This window comes from Leptonotus elevatus, chromosome 12, assembly GCF_054856555.1.
Source record: "Leptonotus elevatus isolate MCC_2025b chromosome 12, RoL_Lele_1.0, whole genome shotgun sequence".
Classification (NCBI taxonomy): domain Eukaryota; kingdom Metazoa; phylum Chordata; class Actinopteri; order Syngnathiformes; family Syngnathidae; genus Leptonotus; species Leptonotus elevatus.
Window position 1 is genome coordinate 2552302 of NC_141250.1, and position 18002 is coordinate 2570303.

The window sequence follows — 18002 nt, forward strand, 5'->3', positions numbered from 1 at the left end:
GTTAAAACTGAAGAAAAAAGACGGACCGTAAGAGTAAATGGCCTTTATACAGTGCCTTTCTACCACTAAAAACTTTAACTCAAAATACTTTACAACATTCATCCATTTACAAAATGATTAATGATGATGGTATTTGTTACCATGGAAGGAAAGTTAACTGCTCATTCATACACTTTTGTTAAAGGACACTTTGCAGGGCTACAGAGGAACTGTGGAATTAATCTACAATCTATGACTTGAGAGACGATAATTCAAATACCTGATTCAAGCTGTACATGTACACAAAAGATAGATATGCTTCAAGAAATGTAAAGTTTCAACGTATCCATCCATCAAGATAGATTGCCTGCCTAGTTCCTGCCTGGTGGTACTGGTTACACTAGGGTGATCAAATTTTCAAAATTAAAAACCAGGGCCCGGTTGCTCAAAACTCGGTTATATCTTATCGACTGGTTAAGTAGATTTCACTGACGGTTAACTTTAACGGCACTGTTTCCTTGTTGTTCAAAACTCTGTTAACTTTAACCGGCTGTTAACTTGCTGTTAAAGTTAACACACCTAAGGACCAACGCTAACGTTTTAACAGTGTGGTTAACTCTGCGTTCGTGGCTCAATGCTGCCTTCATGATGCCCGTTGAGCGCAAGAATGAGAGAGTCTATCGAGGTCTTGACTTTAACATTGGTGATTATTCTGATGAAGATTTACGCACACGCTACCACTTAGCAATAATACAATGCCAAGTCTCATGCTGAGTCAAAAGAGAAAGGAAAAAAAAAGTGTTTTTTAAGACTAGTTCTAAAAATGGACAGAGAGGGGGCTTGCCCAACATTTAGTGGGATGTGATTCCAAAGAGAGGTTACCTGTGATGTTTGCTATCACGTCAATAATCAAACAGACAACAACACTGTGAATAGCGGCTAATTAAATTTAAATGTATAAGTTAATTTGTTGTAATTAATTTTAATTTAAAACAATTACAAATATTATTAGTAGTTATAAATACACACATAGATGTATGTAAATACAAAAACAGGACAAATAATTCAAAACTATTCTATCAAAATATTACACAAAAAATACAAATCAGTCAAAAATACAAATATGTTAGACAAATAAAACAGACAAAAATATGAAAAACTAAATCTGACAAAAAAACATGCAATCTTATATGCTACACAAATATTGGCAATAATAAAATAAAAAAATCACACAAGCTCCTAAATTGCTTCAACCATTGATTAAATAATGTTTTCTTCATCAGCAGAAAAGTTCCTGCTTATTTTTTGTGCCGAGTGCCAAGGGTCATTTGGATAGTATCCATTTCTTTCGCCGACCCGGAAATAAACAAAATAAGGAATTGTGGGATATATCGGTGCTAACCAGTGACGTAAACGGCACGGTTAACTTTGACGGTGCCGTTAATAAACAGCGTGACTAACCGTGTTTTGAACAACGCATATTTAACGGCGAGTTTAGAATTGAACCGCCGGTTAGGGGTTAAACAATGGTTAAAATAACAGAGAATTGAACTGAGCCCAGGACACTACAACTTTGCAAAAAAATAAAATAAAATCTAATACAGTATAAAATAAATTCTCACCACAAACTAACTATAACAAATTTAATCGCTAGTCAATGTGGTGACCAGTGGTTGTGTTATTACCTTTAGCTAATGCTAAATGTTATATTGGGTGACATTTTAACAGTGCTAAACAAGTCAATGCACTTACCAGTATCCAACTTTTTTTGCTTGGTCCCGGAAGCTATTACCCCACGCCAGTCCAGCATTGTACCACTGTAAATATACCGCTGGAACGGTCAGCTTGCAATGGGTCTGACCGTGGACCGCAGCATTAGGACTACATTTCCCATGAATCACACGAAAGCAGCCAGCACACCTGACTCAAATGATTAGCTCAACAGCAATCTCTGTAGAAGCCTGATAACGATCCTGTTCATCGGATCAGGTGTGTCGGTGGAGGGAGACATCGAAAACAGGCAGGACAGTGGTTCTCAAGCACCAAGGTTCGCTAGTTTAGATATTATCTCTCAGAAATGATGCAGCGTGTAATCCATGGGAATGTGACCTCTGTGTAGTGTAATGTCTCATGTGGTGTCCTGCAGGGATCAGTACTTGGCCCTCTGTTGTTTACTATCGACCTGTTTCCGATTAGTGATACTATATGTAAATATAACATTAGTTTTCACTGTTATGCTGATGATACCCAACTCTATAAACCTTTAGAACTAGTTAACCCGCGCAATTGCTGTAATCTGGAGGTGTGTCTTGCTGAAATTTTGCAATGTATGTCCTTAAATGTTTTGCTTCTTAACCCTAATAAAACCATGATGTTGTTAGTTCTGCAGGTTTTAGATGTTTCCGTCATCCTACACAGCTGATTCTAAAGATCAGGATCGTTATCAGGCTTCTGCAGAGCTTGCTAATGAGCTGATTATACTATATGAATCAGCTGTGTTGGAGAACGGAAACACCTAAAACCTGCAAGAGACAGTCAATCACTGGACATTTTTACGTCAGTAAAATATTTTTTGTGGATGATGGTGTCATTGGCGTTGGAATTGTGTATTCAATTATAGTCTAATACTTTTTTGTAATGGAAAGACCCACTTCGTTTGCAAGCATGTTGAACTAGGTGAATTTTGTGTTACTTGTTTTGTCCGCAAATAACTTCAATAACTAATTAGCACTTATGCCTGCTAATGGACGTAGCAGTGTCCTACTTGCCCCATTAGCCCAGCATCATTAGCCTCGTCTCATCTAATCTGAATAGTGGTGTGCATACTGATGCTGTAAGTGGAGGTCAGAGAAGTACTGGTGTTGTGCACCACCTTGCTTCAATGTAAGTGTAGATAAAATTTGGGCTCAAGAAGGGTACATCTAAAAATTTAGTGCTATTTAATATGAATTTAAAAAGATAAATGTAGGGAGTGAGAAAATATTTTGGGGTAAAATCAGTTGCCTATGAATTTGTAACGTTTGTAATGCTAGACATTACATTACAATTTTTTTTTTTAAAGAAAATCTGAAAAGTAATTTCACTAGAACTATGGAGGACTGTTCTTAAAATATTGTACTTGCAGCAGAAGTAATGTTTATAATGCATGGACTCTTCAAGTTCATTATCCTTACAACAACAATGTTGTTATGTCTGTCAGGAAATAGACAAATACATTGAGACTGACAGACAGACAGACAATACATTTTCACAGTTCGATCCAAAAACATAGTCAAAGTGATTTTAGTACATTGACTCAGTTATTACATTTACGAAATACTTTTTTTTTTTTTTCAACCAGGCCAATAATGTAGTAACCAGCCAATTAAAATATTGGCCAAAAGTTGTTACGTTCGGGATTTTTATTGTGTTATTGGTCAGTTATTAGGTTATAGGCTTGTTACATTTTAAAAAGACCCCTTATCGTTCTGAAAGCCCTCCACCGTTTTTAAAAGAAGCCGGGCGATGCACGTCGCCACTTGGCTACGTGCTCAAACATGTTATACATCGTTCGAAAACTGAGTTTCTGGAGATTTGAATCATATCAAAAACTTCACAATAATAGCTGCAGGCTCAGCGAGCACTTAAGTCAGACATTCCTAAACAACAACAAAATCGCGACTCACCATAACAGCCTCACAAATGTCCACGAGAATGTCCAACTCCATCAAAAATGGTCCCATTAGGTCGACAAGGGTCCAGTAAAAGTATTCTAGGAAAATAGTTAGTCCACGCCAAGTTTTCCATCCATAAAGCCACGTTATCTGCAGCTGCAAACATGACCAATTTCCATATATTATGAATATTGTTGACGTATTTGTGCCCGTAGCTTCACTTAGCATGCACAGATTAGTCATGTAGGGATATCAAAACAAAGGTCAAATTCGAAGCCTTTGATTGACACCTCACTTTATACAAGGGTTTTCCCTGGCAAAAGACCCAGAACAGCCAATGAATGACTTATGCGTAAAAAGTAAGTGCCACTATACTTTGCCATACAAATCCTCTTTGAACCGTAACAAGCTTACTGCGCAAACGCCAGCAACCTCAGTTTGTGCGTAAAAGCATCTCTCTGCTACCGTCACAGAGCGTAAGCCTTCTTTGATTTGGGATTTTTTTTGCTTAGAAATATGGCAAAATGACTTGCAAAAACCAGCTACACAGTAGTGGAAGCCACTGAACTTGATTGTCGTGATAGCGACGATTCAGACGAAGTTTTGTCCGAGGTGGAGGGCTCCTTTGGTGAATTGGGATCCGACGTTGCTCCTCACAAGTGTTTTCTTCTTGTTCAAATGATGACTTTGCTTCTTTGTGAATCAAATGATTATTACTCAGCTAAAGTGTGCGTGCTTGCGTTATGACTGCTTTTTTTGTGTGAATTATTTGATGCTCAGCTAACAGAAGTCAAACTTTCATAGATTATAGATTCAGGGCCCACAACTTAAGTGATTTCAAGTACTTATTTGCTAATTTTTACATTATTTTGGCTTCCAGCTCATAAAACCGATGAAAACAGGATGTCAAAAAATTTGAATAATGTGAAGAAATCACCCTGCCTGCCTGAATTCACCCGATGATAGGAGAGAGATGTTTTTAAAGTAATCTTACCAAGTCCGGGCGTCCATCTTCCGTAAACATCATGAGAACCTTCTACACAACTGCGAGATCTCGCAAGACGGGACGTTACGAGAATTGCGCTCTTCAATGGAAACATTGAAGTCGAAATTGTACTTTATCGAAATAGTACAATATCGCTTTTATTTTTGCGAAAAACTCAAATGGAAACGCACCTATAGTCTATTAGTAAACATCACAGCAGGGGTGTATTTACAAAGCAGGTTTAGTCAGAACCCTGGGTCAAGAAACCCTAAAATGTGGGAAACTGCGTCTTCTGTTTCAGAAAGAGAGATAACTGAAACTGAAAAAGGTAACTCTAGCCTGTTTCATAAAAACAATGACACTATTAATGAAGATGCCGCAAAATTGCACAGGGAATTAAATATTCGTCGTGAGATTATTATCAGGCCGCGCATAGATATGATGGGATTTCCGGACAGTTATCTTTTTGAACGGTACCGTTTCACATCACAGTCCATCATCTACATACACAACTTAATCCTTCCTTACATTTGGAACATTACCGGTGGCGTAGTCATGCGCTCACATCACAGCATATATTGTGTGTTGCGCTCCGCCTTTTTCTTATAACCGTTTTAATAATGTTTTTATATTTCATCTCAAGTCAATTGCACCTAAATGTAATGAATTAATGAGCTACAATTCAACAGGTTTGCCGTGTAATATTATTGTGATTGCAATGGACTACATTTAAATTTACGCATTGACCCAAGCAGCAACGTTCTCCCACGCCACCTTCCTCTAAGGGGAGCCGCTGCGGTGTTGCACTTTTTTTCTAAAGACATGTTCAAATTTGCCATATGATCGAATTAAGATTTTCAGTTGAGAGGGGTTAAAAAAACAACAACACGGAGGCAGATGGCGGCGCTGCCCTCAACGCTTCTCCGTTGCCATGGTGACGTGACAAAATGGGGCTTCATTTATGTGGTCGTTTTAGTGTGGTGGCAACGCCAGGGGAAACTACTCTGCATTGATATAACTACCTTAAATCAGCTGTCCTGGAATCGAAAACGCAATTTCCTCTCTTGGTAAATGTCAACTCGCTGTTCAGGGTTACTGACTGACGAGAGGTTCAGTCACCTAGGAACTCTTAAGGCCATGAACACACGTAGTAGGGTATTTTTTTAAACGGTTATTTCCCTCTTCTGGGTGTAGAAAAAAATTGTGTCCACACAACCACATTTGTAGAAAAGAAAACATCCACAGCTAACCGCATTAATGCGTTTTTAAGTACGTTCATAAAAATTCCAGACCTTAAGGTGGCAACAGTTCCCCAAATCCTATCCAATCAGAGTATGCCTCCGACTGGCGACACCACTTCCACAAATTGGACCTACAAGGAGATGCATGGTCTCCTGACGGCGGTGTTCGGTTTAGGTGAACAGTATGGGATTTTTTAATAGGTTTTTGGTGAACTAATGAATACACACACACACTCACACGCACGCACATACACATACTCACCCACATACAAAATAATAAAAATAAAAAAATAGAGAGCAATGATGATGACATGTCAAATCGGTAAAATTATCGAATGAACAATACTGAGCTCTTTAGAAAAAAGAAAAAAAAACAAGGAGATACATGCCAAGCCTCTAGGTGGTTGTAGTTAGCCAAATACTGCTTATCTCTTGACGTCACTTCACCATACGTCACACAGGTACGGACTGTCAGCCGCTGATCTGTATAAATGCGAATCAGTGCAGTCAGCGCACACAAGAATTTTTGTTTTTTATTTATTTAAAAAAATACTTGTAAACAGTCAATGAGTACATCATAAACCGAGCAAAGAGGAAAACAAAGAGGATAAATACAAAATCTACAAAGTTTCACTTCTTTTTTTTCCCCACTCACTCACTACACACATATACAAACATGGTCTCCCCGGTGGTGAAGCGAATCTAACGCCGCTCCCCCCCCCCCCCCCTCTTTTTTAACAACTTGAGGTATGTGATTGAGAGTGACGTGTGTAGAGGACGACGTAAAACTGCGTTTACTAACGGACACACGCGACCGCGGAGCTAGAGAAATACGCAAGTCTTCACTTTGATCGGAGTTTTTAGAAACCTTAGTTTGTAGAGAAAAAAATCCTAGCGGACGTGTGGATGACAGGGCAAGCCGCAGAAAAATATCTCCTGTTTGCAAAAAACCCAGCTACATGTATACATGGCCTAAGGGTCAAATCAAGGAGGGCACATGCCCTCAACATGGTTGACTTTGTAAAACATTTTGCTAGTTCACAAAACAACTGAAATATTATGCTTTTCTGAACTTGTATGAAGTAGTTCGGCATTTAGACAGGACCTTTGGTCGTACTGGGGTATTAAAACAAATCTACTGTGTTTATATTATAATCTAATGTTCATAAAATTATGCAAATGTCATTCATGTTAGACACAGATGTTAATTATTGGTAGTCTTCCAGTGTTGTTTTTTTCTGTACATTTTGTGCATTGTTAATAAACAGCACATAATGTGCAAAAATCTTCCGTGTGCTTAATATGTACTGAAATATATTTCAACTAGTGCTGGTTATAGATTATTTATTTTAATCTAGATTAATCTCACTCCAATTCTGGAGTTAATCTACCTTAATCTAGACTAAAATGCTTTGTTTTAATTTTGACAAGAGGCAGCATGTGGTACCAAAATAATGAAACTTGCTGATGAAAAATAAGTCTTACTTTGTTAAACCGATAAAGCTAGACAAGAATGTACATAAACTTAATTAACTCTTTCACTCTCAGCCATTTTCACTAAAGCAATCAATCACCGTCACTCCCAGCTGTTTCACTGTTCAGGGTTAGTCTCGGCGTTTGTTGAACATGCTTTGTGAAATGGACCCCAGGCCAATTCAATTGTGATTTTTGTTTACCATTAACCAAATACATGTGACTAAATGCTACGGTTAAATGTAACCTTACAAAAGCATTTAGTACCATCAGTTTGCAGCAAATTATTTTACCCCATCTGATGCAATGAGAACCTTCTCATTGGCATGCTTCAATTGGCGAGGGATCATATAAAGATGAAATTCTGTAGAAATATAAGTCTTGGGAGTATTTTTTAATTCAATTCCAAATCAATTCAAAAACACTTTATTTGCCTCCGAGGGGCAATTCAATGGCATACGAAGCAGTATTAAAAGACAGGCATTACACCAACAAACAAAAACATACACAAAGTGCTGCAGTTAAAATTATTCCAAATACTGTCAAGTAAAAGTGCTCTGTGCTTGATGCTAAAGTGCAACATGCATTCCGTCAGTCACTCAGTCGCAGTTTGGGCAGGGAGGGGTCACTGTTCAAGAGATTTACTGCTCTGTCCTCTGCTGTGTTCTACAGCGTGGACATCTCAACCTGTGGCCTGATGGGAGCCATTCGAACATTGGGTGAAGTGAGTGAGAGGGGTAAATTGACCTGCTGTGATCTTCACTAGTAGGCTTCGACATGCAGTACCAAAAACAGCCACAAAACCTCACCAATATCGAGAGATCCCCCTGCCAATATTATGATTTTTTTTTTTATGACTATGTCAAAATGAGGTAAAACACCCCTCCCACATCGTTAATCTTTCAAAAAAGTCAGGTTGAACCTCATACCTGCTGTCAGTTTTTTGGAATATGGCTCTGAAGTTTTTGAGCCTCAATATCTGTGAAATTAACCATCCAAGAGAAACCATACTTTAGAGGATGTTTACAATGACACCAGAGATAGAGGCAGGAGTGATAAAAGTCTCTTCAAAACTGCAATTGCATTACGACAACTTCAACAAGGTACATTTTAGGTTTAAGTACCTACCATACTAGGGTATACTTGAGCTACACCCGTGACATTTCATTTCTGATGGCTATTAGTAACAGAAATGCAATGTAGAAAATGTGTAGGCTACAGGTGAGAATGTTTTTCAGATAGTATGATGCCAAAAACTGTCTAAAGTATCCTTCATTGAATGATTTTTTTATGACAATACTACTGACAGTAGCACTGACAGAGCAAATAAACAGCATGCCCTAATTTGAGCGAGAGACTTCCAGCAGTTCCGAGACTGTTGCATGAGCTCGCATTGTAAAGACGTGGTGAAAGATATAAGGCTTTTGGGTACCTTTTGTTAAGTGCTTGGTGATGCCAAATGCTTTTCAGACATGCTACATTGCAGCACTCTTCTAGCAAGGACTGTGGAGTGTGGATCCCGTTTGTATGTACCCTTACAGACACCTTTGAGGACTAAAGAAATAAGAATTACTTCAGTGAACTATACAATGTGGGTTGAGCAGTTAGCTGAGCAGTGCAAAAAATGGTGTACAAACACACAATATGTACTGGTCTAATGACAGTTTCAGTCAACCTAGAACATTTAATGAACAACAGACAAGGAAGGAAGGAAGATTAGATTCTTAGATTATTTTTATTTACAAGGAGAACGGACAGAGATGTGCACAGATTAGAATCTCCTACCCGCTCTCAAAGCACACTCCGCCGAGTCCTCTCTTTTTTAATAGAATGTTCCCTAGTTACATAGATGTTGCTGCTCTAAAGGGAAGGTGGAATACACAGCAGCAACCTTCAAGGATATTAAGTCATTGTGCAGATAATAATATACATGTCTTTCTTCGGCGCTGAAGGTTTCAACAGTCAAAGTTCAACAGTTCATCCGCCAATTGTTAGCTATCTTGTGATAAGGCACAGTTCCTGCCCTATAGCTGCAAAGCATGAGTCATGCTTTGTAATACTATAAGAGTAAATATTGGATAATTTATGTACATTTATTCTAACAACTGAGCTCAAGATTTATTGACTCACTGGTGTTAAACGCTGCAGGACTGAGGCATTTTGATGAGGAGGGCATCCCCAGATCACTGTTGACTAATAACTGAGCGGTAGAGGCATTTTTCTAAGAAAAGTTGAGAGGCAAGGCATACAGTCTCTGTACCCAAAGAGTGCAACTTACGTAAATGGTGATCCTCTGTCTTTGCACAGATTTTTTAGTCAGATCTAGTTGATCCCCAACATTGAACAACAAGCCAAGGGACTTCTCGATCGGAAGGTGAAACGTAGATTAAACAGACCATCTACTTTGCTTGGTTTTATTGTGTTTCTTGAACCTTACAAAGACAATTTCCCTATTTAAACTTTGCAAGATTGCTGTTGTTACTCCGGTCAGCACTACTTTCTGTGAGACAAGCTTTTCTGCTCTAAAACGGATTAAAACTCACCTCAGGACAACAATGGCTGACGACAGGTTCAGTCACCTAGGAACTCTAAGTGTCGAATCAAGGAGGGCACTTGCCCTCAACATGCTTGACTTTGTAAAACATTTTGCTACTTCACAAAACAACTGAAAGATTATGCTTTTCTGAATTTGTGTAAGGTAGTTTGGCATTTAGACAGGACCTTTTGTCATACTGTGGTATAAAAAAATCCACTATGTTCATATTATAATCTTATGTTCATAAAATTATGCAAATGTCATTCAAGTTAGACACTGATGTTAATTCTTGATAGTCTTCCAGTGTTTTGTGCATTGTTCAACAGCACATTATGTGCAAAAAATCTTCCGTGTGCTTAATATACTAGTGCTGGTCATAGATTTGTTATTTTAATCAAGATTAATCTCACTCCAATTCTGGAGTTAATCTACATTAATGTAGACTAAAATGCTTTGTTTTAATTTTGACGAAGGCAGCATGTGGTACCAAAATAATGAAACTTGCTGATGAAAAATAAGTCTTACTTTGTTAGACCGATAAGGCTAGACGAGAATGTACATAAAACTAGCAAATAGCATTAGAATATAGCTAAATTTCATCATTATGTGCCATCCGACACGGGGGCTACAAGCTAGATCACCATGGCGGAACGCAATGTCGTGGAGCGATGGCACCAACATTGTTGGAAAGCTGTCGTCGAGACGAGTCCGGGGATGCCCTTAGATACCCCGGTAGAACATACTGTTTGGGAGATACGGCCGCCCAAAGACCACTACGAGACCGATGATATCTCGGTATAGTAAAGGCTTATAGCAAAGCCGCAAGTGAGTCTGGATTTCCAGGCTAGGGATTGAGGCTATCTACATAGCCAAGGACCATGCCAGAGATGATCTACAAAGTAAATTTCGTAGAACTCAGCATGGGAGACTGCCACTCTTCCACTTAAACTATTCCACACCTACCCTCAACCCTTGAGTCATTTTATTTTATTTTTTAGAATATTTTACTCTCCTCCAAGTGTAAAGTTTATTCTGTTTAGAGTGGGAACGAATATAGTCTTTTTTTTTTTGTTTAGTAAAATTTACTCTATGAAATGTAACTGTGTACGGCAAAATTTAAAACTACTCTAGACTTTTCATAACCTGGCAAAAGCCAGATTGATAATGTGAATCGCTCAAAGGAGTTCCACACAATATCAGTCTGGGTTTGCTCCAATGTGTTCTGTTTGTGAAAGGCAGGACATTCAGTACAATTCTTCGAGCTGATTGGGCCATGCGGCAACATTGTGCACACATACCAAACTTTTGTTTTGACCAATCACGGCAACGTATGGCCAGGACGTCATAAAAAATGTAAAAAAAAAAACTGTGGGTAATTCTGCGAGAACAGAATTAATTGCAACGTCCATGCATTCGTCCACCAGTGTTGCCATGTTTGGTTTGTTTGTTTTCCCCCCGGCTTAATCGCTTCTTGTTTTCATCACAGCCGCATATCCCGCCCTCAAACACAATATTGCTTTCTGATTGGTCTGAACCACCAGTGTTTTGGATCATTGAAAATCAGCGGGTTATATTCAAGATGGATTCACGGGAGACTTTTAGACTTTTCAAGCATGCCGCAATCATTACCATTTACAATAAGAAAGGAGGCCAACGAGACTGCTGGAGCTCATGTCAAATCTGTATTTGCCACTGCCAGGAAAATTATCTCCCAAGTCATGAACAATAGACTAAAGAAGCTGCCTGAGGAAATCCTACATGAGAGCCAATATTATTTCCACAAGTTACTTTACCTTAACTATGATTTTTAGCAGACACCGACTGCGGCAAACAAACTACCACTTTCATGGATTTTATTGACCTATCAACAGCCTCTGACTGTGTGTCTCAAGAACTCCGAGGAAAATCTTCACCAAATACAGATGCCCAGCAAAAGTCAAGTCAAAAGTTCTCAAACTAGCTAGCAGAATTGGGAGGGTTACTTTTAAAATGTATTTAGTTACAGTTACCAACTCAAAAATGTAGTTAGTAATGTAATCCAAGTACCATAATATTAAAGTAAAGTAACAATTACTTTGGATGACTTTTGGATTACTCCAATACCAAGTATGCTCATGTAGTCAAAATAAAAATAAATCACCACAATTTATATTTTCTATACAGTTCGCCTCTGCTATTTGCAGGTGATAGGCTACCAATAGCAAAAATCCTTGTATAATTGGCAATCATTTAAATGCATGTACAGTATAGATATGTTGATGGATGGCTGGATTGATTGATTGATTGAAGGCGATAGATAGTGTTGGAAGTCAGTCCTTGATTTCTGTGTGTTCAAATAAATTCAAAGTTGAAATCTGTGAACAAGTTTGCCAGCTTTTATTTCAGAGTCTGAAAGACAATTGAAGGGGCTGCTCAATCCTACAGCTCCCCCACAAATGTGTCCTTCTCAAAGTTCATGCATGCATATATACACAAATGTACCCACCCCCTTCATCTTCAAAAAAGTACCATTTGGTCTATCAGAACATGTGACATTTCCTGTCAAAACAAGTCTACACACCCCCTCTCCTTATCTCAGGATATGGGGCAAACACTTCCTTGTACCAGGAACCCCCCCCCCCCCCCCCATAACACCCCAGATAGAGCAGAGCCCCCAAGGAATGAAAGAGAGACTTTGATCTTGTTTTGTCAGCAAAGCGAAATACAATCAGGCCATCTCCCATTGAGTTCTTTTAGTCCTTAACAGATGTGAGGTAAATAATTGGCTTCCTAGATAAACAATTGAACTCTGTAGCATCTTCGCACCAGAGACTCCCGCATATCGGCCCTGTTGTTTCAGACACCCCTTATTTAGATTAAATCAAGACACCTCACTTCCTTAGGGGGAAAGAACACAGACCACAGTCTAACTAAAATATGGGGAACAGTTTTACATATCTAACTAAAATCAAAAACACTTTGAAGAATATATATTGAAACAGAAAAACAATGTTAATAATCCAACAATAGATAGATAGATAAGATAGATAGTGTTGGATTATTAACATTGTTTTTCTGTTTCAATATATATTCTTCAAAGTGTTTTTGATTTTAGTTAGATAAATACAACTGTTACCCATATGGTAGTTAGACTGTGGTCTGTTTTCTTTCCCCCTAAGGAAGTGAGGTGTCTGACTTAATCTGAATAAGGGGTGTCGGAATCTACAGGGCAGATATGCGGGAATCTCTGGTGCGAAGCTGCTACAGAGTTCAATTGTTTATCTAGGAAGCCAATAATTTACCTCACATCTGTTAAGGACTGAAAGAACTCAATGGGAGATGGCCTGATTGTATTTCTCTTTGCTGACAAAACACGATCAAAGTCTCTCTTTCATCCCTTGGGGGGCTATGCTCTATCAGGGGTGTTAGGGGGGTTTCTGGTATAGAGGAAGTGTTTGCTCCATGTCCTGAGATAAGGAGAGGGGGTGTGTAGACTTGTTTTGACAGGAAATGTCACATGTTCTGATAGACCAAATGGTACTTTTTTTCCAATGACAGGGGGTGGGGGTACACTTGTGTATATATGCATGCATGAACTTTGAGAAGAACACATTTGTGGGTGAGCTGCATGATTGAGCAATAACTCCAAGTGGCTTTCAGAATCTGAAATAAAGCTGGCAAACTTGTTCACAGATTTCAACTTTGAATTTATTTGAACACGCAGAAATCAGAGAAATGATTTCCAACAATAGATAGATAGATAGATAGATAGATATCCAATGAATAGGGAGAAAAGAGAGAAATTGTGCTTTTAAAAGCACATTTCCCATGGTCATTTCACCCACATGCACGCATGCACTAATAATGCTATGAGGCCATGCGTGACTAACTGCAAAATGAACTTTTATCCCAGTCATGACTTTAGCCATATTGTGTATGGTGAATAAGGTGGGAGGGATATTTGTTTGGAAAATGTAGCTCACATTATGTTGTAGCGGCAGTTAGCAAGAAGTTTAGCGCAGCATGCCGCAGGATCGACTCTCAGCTGAAACGTTTTCTTTGTTAAAGATAAATCGGTCCTTTAGCAAGACAAGTATGTTCCAAACCGTAAATACCGGTCACCACTTACTTCCTCCTTTCGTCCGTGAACCCTTTTAAACAGGCCCCGTGCCCAACACGACATCAACAAGTCTCTTGCTTTCTCGCTCTCTCGCTCGCTCTCCCTCTTTCTTGCCTGCTCGCTCTCATCGTAGGAATTGTAATCCCTCAAAATAATCCCCATTTTTAATAAATGTACCTGTAATCTGATTACATGAGTTTTCCTGTAACTGTAACAGAATACAGTAAAAACAAAAAAAAGTATTTTGATTGAGTAACGGCAGTACATGTATTCCGTTACTCCCTAAGCGTGCTAGCTAGTAACCAAAGTGAGCAACAATGGATCTGGTCTGTACAGGGCTGCGTCATTGCACTGACTCTCTTTATATTTACATAAATATATTGATCATCCCGGTAATCACGGTGGTCTTGTGTTTAGCATGTGTCCTACGCATTTCAGCTTTTGTGGTTCGAATCTTAGCTCGTCTCCACACAGCACACAGGCAGAGAGAGAGAAGATCTGTCCTTGTCGCCTTTTGGCACACGGACAGTAATTAACTAATTAAAGTAACTGCAATAACATTCCCCAGAGGTTAAGTTTGGTTAAATGTACTCCTTGGTAGCTCCTTAGTTGTGTGTGCTTCACCACTACTTCAGCTATACCAGCCACCCTACATATGCCGTACTGTCTTGTAAGGATTCCCAGTAGTGTATACATTTGCACAGCACCAGATGACGCTCGTTTTCTCTACTCTCCAACTATCTTGCTAAATTGAACGTCTAACGCTATAAATCTGCAATATCTATTATTTCGAAATATTTTCAGCACATGTAAACTATTCTTAAAATATTTAGAAATAACACAAATATACAACAAATCATTGAAGAATATTGTTCCCTCGAAGTATGCTACGTTTAGACCGAACCGAAAATATTGCGACGTACACTGGTCTCGCATGTGTTTGTTCACGGGGTTCTCAATGGAATTTGTTTCAGGAGGGATGTCCGGCTTCAGTAGGTGGTGCTAACTTGAGTGTAGCATTGCTAGCTTGCTACACCATTCGACAATTAAACAAACAAACTCCCCAGATAAGCCAACCTCCACGCTTCTTCTTCCAAGCAATCTCCTTTTTGGCCTGGTCCCGGTACACGTAGATTGCCGTGTTTTACCGTTCCGGGTGCCTGCAAACCGCGACGATCAAGCTATCCTCGATTGCTATGCTACACATTCTGGATACAACTGCTTCCTGTGTTTTGTCTGCTGTGTGACGTATTTGGTGACCTGGACTATCTCAACGCCGATCGGCTGTCGCTGACACGATGGCGCCAAAAGTTCAATTCAGCCAACGGCAACAAAAAGGGTGAAGTAGCGAAATGCTCGCCGGAAACGTCTCAAACGCGCCACCCGGCACTCCATCGTGCCCCCCAGTCACCCCGCGCAAAGTCCATTGACTACAATGCAATCGCGCCCCTGGAAACGCCTCCCCCACTGTTGGTCTGAACGTAGCATTAGGGAATGTTACATTTAACCGGTTTAGTATCCACTCAACCGTAATGTAACATTCTCAAAACTAACTTTAGATAAACAAACACTGACCTGACGTTCTTTAAACATTTGGTGATAGTAGGGTTACAGCACGCATGATGTTACAGTGATTAACATGAACCTGTCCAAAATGTCCAATATGGCAGCGTACAGATTATGTTTCTACTTTGGTACTTAATCGGCTTCAATCGTTTTTCAGATGCCATTGATATTTGCACTTTTAATATTCATACACACTGGAATTGTGTGTGCCATTTTTTAAGTTTCCTTTGTTTTCTACAGTCATTTAGTCCCCAGCAAATGTTTTGTCAATACATTAGCTTCCAATGGAGAGTAACATAAGCCTGCTTAACACTCCTGTCATCCCTTTCCAAAAAGGAGAAAGGGGGAAAAAAAGCACTATATACCAAGATAACAGATATGAACATTGATCGGCCCTTGTGGCCACATCTTGTCTTCACAATAGCATGCTATTGATGTGCCAGAATTGCTTTTGAAGGCAAAGAGATTGATATAATGGTGTGTGGACCCTTAAGGACTGGGCTCCCATTGTTCAAGTTGATTGACTGACCTTGGGTCAATCTAGCATTTGCATTGGCCTTCTTTGGTGTTTGTACTGAGGCCACAGAGCTGGTTGAGAGTCCTATGAGAGGGGCTGAAGTTATTTTCTGGAACTCCCCCAAACAAGACATTAACTCATAGTCTCAGGATTGATTGTTACTGCAAACAGGTTAATGCTATGAATATTGTGTTTGCTGTGCAAGAAATGTGTTGATAAAGTCTTCCGTTTTGTCAGATGTTTCAGTTGTCCTTCGTATAAGCAAAAAAAAAAAGGTGTATTTTTCATGTCAAACCCTGTTCGTGTATGTAAACAATCCAAGTCACTGTCATTATGGTTGATCTAGAAAAGTTCAACTGGATTTTTGGAGCTTTTAATTATGTTAAGATTTTCAAGAGATGGGAACATGTGGAAAACCATTATTTAATTAACAAAAAAGCCTGATTGCTAGCAACTCCCATGGCAACAGTAGATTTAAATTGCTGCTCTGTTGAGTCTTGAGCTTTTGTGACACAATTGACACCAATGTTTCATATTTAATCTCGATTTTCCGATCAATTCCTACTCTGTGATTATAGGTGTGAATGGTAAAGTGACTGTTTGTCTCAATGTGGCATGTAATTGATTGGTGGCCAATTCAGGGCTGCACTTCGCTCAAAGAAAAAGCGCGAATAGGCTTGAGTTTCCACATGACCCTTAACAGGAAAAGTGGTAGAGAACGTGAATGGAAGGATGGCATTTGGCTTTAATACATAGGCTCAAGTTGACACACAGTAATATCAAAACAACAAATTCCTTTTGTTTAAATTATTGTAATAGTTATACTTTACATCGGACTAAATCAATCTGAATTGATTTGGAGCTTAACCTTCACATCCATCCATCCATCCATCCATGTCAAGTCAAGTTTATTTACATATCCCTTAATCACAAAATAATCTCAAACGGCTTCACACACTCACAGTTGACAAATATTAACGACATCCCCTGATCTAACTACAAGATGGCAAGGAAAAACTAAAAAAAAATACCAATCAGGGGAGAAAAAAAACAAGAAACCTTGAGAAGGGGCCGCAAATGTGAAAGTGTCCCCTTTCAGAATGGCTAGGCTGCAATGGATGCTGAATGGGCAACTATTTGCACAGTATGTTAACTAGAATAGTGCAAGATACATCCAGCCATACATTTTCTACCACATATCCTGTTCAGAGTCAGGTGAGCAGGTGAGCTGGAACTAGACCAGTCTTCAATTAACCAAGCATTCCTGTTTTTTGGAATGTGGTAATAAAACTGAGTTAAGAAAAAAACATGCATGTGTTGAACATTCAATGGTCCATGTCAATGTGCTGCTGATCCAGCCACACTTTATGACAGGCAGATACCACGTTAGCCAGCTCTGGGCGCAAAATTCCTGCACACTTATCTCTTGTATTGAAGAAGAGCTAGTGCACATGTGCGACTTTTAACAAAAGTCTATTAGCCTCTTCGGAAAGTAAAATCTCCTAACCTTTATACCACTTTGTTTATCTTTGTGGCTTCCTTTTGAACATGGGAAAAGACAACACCATTTAAAACAAATTTTAATCCACTTCTCCTAACTGACATAAGTCTCTAGCTTGAAATTGTGATAAACTTTGTTGTTGGTCTGTTGTCTTAAATATTCTTACGGGTATAATATCTCCTTTGGGTATCCGATCGTTCTTATTAAGGTTGGTCAGGAGTAAGGGTGTCAAATTTAGCGCAATAATATCGCGTTGACTTAAAGTGCCTTTAAGTGCCTCTATTTTTTTAACGCTCGACTAAAGACCGCCCCTGTTTTGGAAAGCCTCTACTAAGGGAATTCCAGTCGGGACGCAGCAGAAATGTCAAAATTACCTAATATAAATGCACTGTACTGCACGAGAGCTACAATACACAATTGTTTAACTCTTTGAATCCCAGCCGTTTTCATTG